Source organism: Lampetra planeri, chromosome 3, assembly GCF_965212315.1.
Source record: "Lampetra planeri chromosome 3, kcLamPlan1.2.h2, whole genome shotgun sequence".
In the NCBI taxonomy this organism is placed as follows: Eukaryota; Metazoa; Chordata; class Hyperoartia; order Petromyzontiformes; family Petromyzontidae; genus Lampetra; species Lampetra planeri.
The window spans coordinates 23,604,455-23,612,305 of record NC_136109.1 but is presented as its reverse complement, the minus strand read 5'-3'; the positions used below and the strand labels follow the sequence as shown (position 1 = coordinate 23,612,305).

Genomic DNA, 7,851 nt, shown 5'->3' with positions numbered 1-7,851 from the left:
CAAAGTTTTTCACTATAAATCCTTTACATGCGTGGCATCGGTTTTATTTTATTATTCATTTGTTTTTCTTGAGCAAGAGTTTAATCACATTGGTATTTTAAATTAAATGAGAAAAAAAAATTCCCTAAAAAGTGGAAAATTTTGGATTTTTTTTCACGAAAATAAATTGCCACGCACGAGTCTGTGTGCAAAATGTCAGCTCGATTGGATCACGGGAAGTGGGTTAAAAAACGACCGAAAGATTTGCACGGTCGTAAGCGCGCAAGTGAACTTAATATAAAGGATTTTAAAAAGTAAGGTGTGTGTGGGGAAAGTAGCCAGTGGTTTGAAAATAAAAAGGTTGAAGATAATTTCCTGCTGCTTGCCATTCGAAGTCAGTACAAATCCTAAAAGACCTCGTTATTTTCCTTAATGTGCAACAAGCCAAATATTAAAATAAAGCTAGCAAAACTGCTATCTGTACAACACACATTACCGCGATTTCAGAACGAGTTAAAGTGCACCATTTATTGAGTTAAATTACATTTCGAAACTGCCAGCGTTCAGTTTCTTTACTTTATAAGTCCCTTTAATTTACATGACTGCTATTTAAGGTTCAACAGGGCAGCCGATGGAGGTGTTACCGGCTTCTTACAGCCATGGGTTGCAGGCGTTGGGAAACCACAAAAATCCCAACATGTTACGGGAAAATTGCAGCTTTTAAATCAGCTCAAGCACTCATCCCCTGTAACAGGTTACCCCCAGGATGCCGTTTTTGCTTATCACGTGTCCTGTTTCCCCACACAAGGGGAGGTTAGAACTGCCATGTTGTGCGACTTGTTCTGTATGACATGCAAAGTGAAAAAAAGTGAAAGCTTTCCGTTGTCAAGTGTACCACCGTTGTAATGCTGAAAAATGTCGACTAAAAAAACACAACCACCGCGTGTGATGCTCAGATTTTTTATTATCAACTTTGCAAGTCAAGCCGTTTTAGAGCGCAACAGCAAATGTGACAATTCAAAGAAAAACGCGACTTTCACAACAAAATATTAGAAACGGCTGCCGAGCCGCGCCGTTTGCACGCGCCGAAGGCCAGTCGTCTTCCCTTTGCTGTACAACACGACGGGGGCACGCTCCAGCCTCGTGTCAGCCTCTTGGCAACTTCGGTAGCAGGGCCCTCTCTCCTCCTCTTTCAACCTGGTGTGAAACAAGAACACGAGACACCTTCACTTTTCAAGACTTCAATTGGAGTCACAAGGTATATTTCATCCATATTAAAAAGACCCAAAACATTATGCAATCTCATGGAAGAGATAATGCTGGCATTTATGTATGCAAGTTTTAGATTTTAAAGACTCGCACATTTGGGATTTAGTTTCAATTTGGTGCAGTAGTTCAACTCCATCTGCATGCAATGTAGAGGAATAAGATCGCGATCCCCCACCATCGGATTTCACTTAAGATTGCATAACGTGTCCAAGCCTTTGATAGCCAGAGATCAGTAGGACTCAATTTGTTTTCATCAAAATCAACAACACGGAATATCATCAGTTCAATGGCTTTCGGAAAACGAGAGCACGGAAAACGCACGCGTGTACAACGCCTCCACTTACAGAGTTTAAGTTCTCGAAATCCATGTTCCAATGAGCAGTCCCCGCATGAACTAAAAGAAACAAAACATCTGTTAAGCTGAGCAGGGTCAATAAAAAAAGTATCGAAGCATATAGCATGTACAAGACGTCTAATTTGCGCAGTTACGCACATTGTACATTTTGCGTCGGGGTGTCACGACGTTTGCATCTGGAGAAATCAGCCTGTTCAGCCTCAACACGGAAAATCAGTACGGCAAGTGAACATTTATTTTGTCTCATCACGTTCTCCAGACACTTTCACACGACGCGCACGTCTAGGCTCGTGAAAAAATAAAACCGTAGCTCACCTTGGGGGCTATCGCCATGCGAGGCCCATCCACACCAGCTCAGTCACTTCTTGGTGTTGGTCGGTACAAGTGTGGCCCGGTGCAGCACTGCCGTGTTTCAATAATTAGTTGCACCAGGCACCGCTCCCAAGGACCCTGATAACAGTGCCAATGTGTTTAGCATGTGCGCATTGGGACAATATTTCACCTTAAATGATTGCTAGGAGATCGACTGTGCAGTCTAATCTCAAACTCAATCCATTGCAATTAAAACTGCAAATCATATTCAACTTGAATAGGCAAATAGCACGAGTCTGCATCTGGAGAAATCAGCCTGTTCAGCCTCAACACGTTAAATCAGTACGGCAAGTGAACATTTATTTTGTCTCATCACGTTCTCCAGACACACAAGACTGCGCTTCAGGACACGCGCCTCTTCGCCACTCAATCTCGACACCGAAACAGTTTAAACATCGCTGCGAGCCCATGGAGGAGAGAACTGCATCTCCATCAGTCGCGGTGCAGCTGCAACGCCATTGCACCCAATTCAGCCAGATTACTTTAGATTCATCCAACTGGTGAGCGAACCACAAAGATCGTGACCACGTGGACAGTTTGTTTAGGCGCGTGTGCGCACGTTGTGCAAACATGCGAGGAATTTACTCTTGTACATTTTTGCATCATTATTTTTCAAATTACCACTCAACTGCATTGCTGCAGTATTTCACCTTGGATTAGTTTGCTATCGACTGTGCGAATCCAAAGCAATCGAAATGGCACCCCCCCCTCAAATTGTACCAACATTGTAAAACATGTCTTAAAACCTTTTACAGCCAGGAATTAGCAAAACTTTCTTTTCATAACGTCAGATGATCAGTTAACACGCACTTTGCAGCAACTTACAGAGTTGGGCCCTCCTAGAAGACCATCCCCCGCCATTGAGCAGTCACGGCAACGGAGGAGTCTCATCTTCAGCTCGTGTAAGATGGCAGCATTTGGGTGTTCAGCACAACGAGTTACACACTGGGAAGAGAAATACCCATTTGTCAAGCTCAAGAGCAATACCCTCACCCAGCAAAACATGAAATGCAGTTGGCGTCAGTACGCATCTGGAGAAATCAGCCTGTTCAGCCTCAACACATAAAATCAGAACGGCAAGTGAACATTTATTTTGTCTCATCACGTTCTCCAGACAACACCAATTAAAAAAAAACACACGACCCGCACCTTTAGGCTCGTGAAAAAAAAATAAAACCGTAGCTCACCTTGGGGGCTATCGCCATGCGAGGCCCAGTCACACCAGCTCAGTCACTTCTTGGTGTAGGTCGGTACAAGTGTGGCCCAGTGCAGCACGCCGTGTTTCAATAATGAGTTGCACCAGGCACCGCTCCCAAGGACCCTGATAACGCAGTGCAAATGTGGTTAGCATGTGCGCATTGGGACAATATTTCACCTTAGATGATTGCTAGAGATCGACTGTGCACAATTCAATCTCCAACCTCATCCATTGCAATTAAAACTGCATATCATGCAACTTGAATAGCCAATAGCACAGGTCGGCATCTGGAGAAATCAGCCTGTGCAGCCTCAACACGTTAAATCAGTACGACAAGTGAACATTTAGTTTGTCTCATCACGTTCTCCAAATGCTTACGACCCACCCCACCCTTCAGACCCACAACCTTCTAGGCCAGCCCATCTGAATGACCGTAACACTGCACGATTTTGGTTGCCATTCCATGGAGGCTAATCGATTTAATCAATATCGACACCCACCGGTGGCGATGCAGTTGCAGGACGTCAAACCTCAATTGGGTGAGATTCTAGTTTTTTTTAAATCGATCGTGAATGCAATCCAATATTCATCCAATCGGTGAACGAGCAAAAGATCGCATGACCAGACAGTTCGTAAGAATGTCTGTGCGCACACTTGTCTGCGTTACGCATGTGAATGCGCCAATGTTTGCAAAAATGCGTCCCGCATTGCTGCTGTATTTCACCTTGGGATTTGGGATTAAGTCCAATCGACTGCAATCCAGAAGGGAATTCCAATTTCACGTCCTCCAGGTCACAAATTGTAAACTATATCTAAACCTTTAATAGCCTGATAAAACTCCCATTTATTTATATAAAATCAACACCACGAAAAGTTATCAGTTCAACAAACACACTTCACCTCAACTTGCAGAGTGGAGCTGCTGGAGGAAGACATCCCACTGAGCAGCCTCAGCACACCACCCTTGCAGAATGCCGTTGGAGCGCTCAGAGGGCAACGCACTGGAAGAGACAAAACCACCCATTTGTTGTTAGCCGATGCGTAATCACTCTCAAAGTAAAGCGTCAAGTTTCTGTGTCATTATGACGATGCTTCAGGTGTCATGGTTGCATCTGGAGAAATCAGCCTGTTCAGCCTCAACACGTAAAATCAGAACGGCAAGTGAACATTTAGTTTGTCTCATCACGTTCTCCAGACGCCCGTACACCGATGCGCAACACAAATGCTCATGAAGAACGCTGCTCACCTTCGGGGTTTGTAGCCAAGCAAGGCCCGGCCACACCAGCTTCAGATTGTTCAACTTGTTAGCGTTGGTCAGCATACATTCGAGTCGCCATCAACGGCTTCACCAGGGCACCACCTCCAAGGATTTCCTCAGGACCTGATCCAACACCAGTGACGAGGCCATGCATGGCAGGTCACCAGGCAGCTAGCGCCGCATTCACCCACGGGATGGATGCTCACCAACATCTTTGCTGGCACCCACGTGTCTTCCAGGACATCTGTAAGTTTCTATAGTCAAGGATTATTGCCACAATTCACAACTGACGACCCACAACTACCCCCCTCCTCCCGTCAAACACACGCCTTGCTCAGTGGTTCGTTTTCAGCATCCGCGTGCGCTGGCTTAAGACGGCAGGCTACCGCCACCAGACGCACAGTAAGTCGCAAATTACAGCATCATGGCAAGGCGGTGGTGCGCGAATGTGGGACCAAGTTTTATTCTTTCAGTGGCGCAGCTATTTATTGAATGTGCAGGCAGAGTTCAACCGCACCACAATGTGCTAAAAAAGGGGGACCTGTATTGTTGGTCTTCCACCACACCGCCAATTAACATGGTTGGCTACGTACCGGTGCAAAAGAAGTTCAACATACGTACTGGCTACATTGTAGAGATGGGGGAAATCGACAGGAGCCCCCACATTTAAATCCCTGCGCCAGAGGCACATGACAAATATCCCACGCTACTGGATTTTTCACTCTGCTCCCCCGAAGAAACCCAGAGCTGCAAAGGTGGGTGGGGTGACAACGAAAGGATACGTGGTTGGTTGATGGCACTCCGCCTTGACTGGCCAGTGGTGCCGCCAATGCCGCTCGCCAGAGGGACACATGGCTGGTCAGGTGACCTGCAACCGACAAACACGTGGGGGGGGGTCAAGTCAAAATGTAATTGCAGTAACCAAAAGCGACAACAATGCTGCAGTTTTAATAGTTGGAGGATCAGGACTTCGTTGTTATCAGGGTGCATCAGCAACACGGACCGAAGTGGGAATCTCATCACGTCTCCAACGCGCAGTGGACGCTACACCACTGCAATACCATCTGGTTAACGTTTTCATTTAGCTACAACACATTTCGGTTACTTTTCAGCGTTTCTTCAACGTGCCTTTTTAATTTCCACCTCCCTATCCCCCACCCCTAAATCGATGGAGATCAAATCGTGTCATTCATCAGGTCGCTGCCATAAACGTTTGCAGTCAAAGGAGTGCAAACTATTTAAGTCAACGACACTTTAAGGCAGTGATTTTACACACAGCCTCGGTATTAAATGCTTAAAACATCTCCAGAGTTCCACTGCACCCAATAACCCCTACGGCTTAAAACGCGCCCTCTACTGGTATACAAACACGTGGTCGCATGAAGCCACAAACCCGGGTTTGAACCCCATTTCTGCTGGAAATTGTATTCGTTGCAATACAATCTTCAGGAACTTCCCCTTCAAACCACCGCTTAGGATCAAGGCTCTCACGCCATGTGTCGGTCATGGGGGGGGGGGGGTTGCTTGACCAAATACTTCATCACCCCGGCCAGTTCGCGTTGGTTTAGTGTAACAGTGGCCAGAAATCGATTTCTCAACGCTATACTTTGTGCTCCCACAAAGTGTTTTAGTAACGTTTACATCTTTAGTAACATTTTCACATTGCAAGGACTTGGGATTAAACTTCCGGTTAATTAGAATACAATTCAAGGTGGTACAGTACAAGCTCAGATGTGGATCAATTGTGAACATTTTATACTTAATATAAACACTATCAATAAAAATAACTGTACATCCGCCAAACATTAACAGAGTTGACTACACACTAAACGCGATTCATAAATAGCACTCGTTAATAATCCCGACTTCAGCAAAATATAATTGGCTTGTTTAACAAGATGCACATTTTAGTTACCGTGTTAAATATTTATACCATGCATTCCACCGCCGTCTTATTTTACTCAAAACGGTGATCAACGTAAAAGCCGCGTACTTAATCAGGCTAAAATGTAAAGATTTTATAATCGTGGGGGCTTCCGGTTGGCACTCATTTTCCAGACGGTGGCCCATCCTTCAAAAATCCACACTTGTTATTTTAACTAGCGATTAATTGTAACCATTTACGTTATCGAGTATTAAAGCTTTTTCGGCAACGCACCAAATTGCGACCGGTTAAACACCAAGGCCCTTCACGTGAAACACCAGGTTATCAACCCATCGAATTCGCCATTTCAATACAAAAGCCGGGCCCAAAAGCTTCACCAAGTTTTTGGAAATCCTTAAACGCAATGGGCCAAGCAAAGCTCACCAACCCTCCGGAGCCCACGTGTTTAAACCGCAAACTTTACTTCGGTCACAATCAACAACCCAAGTGGGCTTGGGCACGAAACGTCGGCCGCCCAGGGTGAAGTGTTCGGCCGCGTTTGCCAAGAATGGAGTGCGGCCAAAGGCTCCCAAACGACCGATTCGCTGCATCGCATTTGCGGTGGCGAATTCGGAGGGGAGGGGGGGTCCCCTTCATCCAGCAGTGGATCTACTACGGCTGTAGGTTGGCAAGGCCCACCACCCCACACAATGCCTGAGAAACACGCGTGCGGACCACGTGTTCGACACAAATTTCCTGTAAAAATAGCCTCGCCGAGATTTTAATTGGAGAGTGGAGAAACAACATACCGCCCCGACTCTTACTAAACGTCGCACGTTGTTGTTGGTGTCGCTAAGTAGAATTTTAAAAAAATTACGATCGCACATTTTCACGTTTGCATGAGTTGAGCATCGCCAAGAAATCTTACCCACAAGGAGGTCCCACGAAACAAAGAGACCCGTGAGCTCGAGGCGTCGCCCTTATATAGCCCGAGAAAACCTTCCGCGGAGGGGGGGAGGGGGGGGGAAGTGATCCGCCTACTGCACCACCTTCTACAGAACAAACGTAATCCCCACCGGACGTTTAGCGGATCGCAAAGAATACGACGCACCTCGAATGATGTTTATATATACGCGCGCGAACACAAACCACGGTACCACCGCAGTTTCGTCGAGGAATTATTTTCGGTCGGCGAAGTGTTACAGATTTGAGGTGCTTCGGCGGTTAACCACGTGGTGTCGTAAGGAGGCGGAGCTTCGAAATCGTCGTTGTCCTCGACTTATCCACTGCTGGATGAAGGCGTCAAATTCACCGGGCCTCTTGCACGACTTTATATTGTTGCTCCATCTCCAGGCAGACACAGATCTGGCTGTCCGCCTGATGACGCCGCTTGTAATTACTGGCGAAACGTCGTACTCAAGATTGCAAATGTTGCGGATTTACTCACCAACATACCGATGTGCTGGACTAGTAACGAATTGGCCACGTTCTGTTTACGTGACAAACCTTACTAATTGGCTGTGTCGGGTGGTGGCGGGTTTAACGACACATTTATA

The 7,851-nt window shown here is 46.2% G+C and overlaps 1 long non-coding RNA gene and 1 other non-coding gene across 2 annotated transcripts; both read right to left on the bottom strand.

Moving 5' to 3' along the window:
* Positions 1-925: 925 nt before the first annotated feature.
* On the bottom strand, positions 926-7,310 carry LOC144741789 (uncharacterized). The gene is made up of 9 exons (XR_013590043.1): positions 7,224-7,310; positions 5,214-5,299; positions 4,420-4,675; positions 4,074-4,174; positions 3,163-3,296; positions 2,801-2,920; positions 1,919-2,053; positions 1,593-1,642; positions 926-1,176 (listed from the first exon to the last, which is right to left on the bottom strand). It is a non-coding gene; the product is annotated as an uncharacterized LOC144741789 (long non-coding RNA).
* On the bottom strand, positions 4,763-4,861 carry LOC144717383 (small nucleolar RNA SNORD16). The gene has a single exon (XR_013585102.1). It is a non-coding gene; the product is annotated as a small nucleolar RNA SNORD16 (small nucleolar RNA).
* Positions 7,311-7,851: the final 541 nt, after the last annotated feature.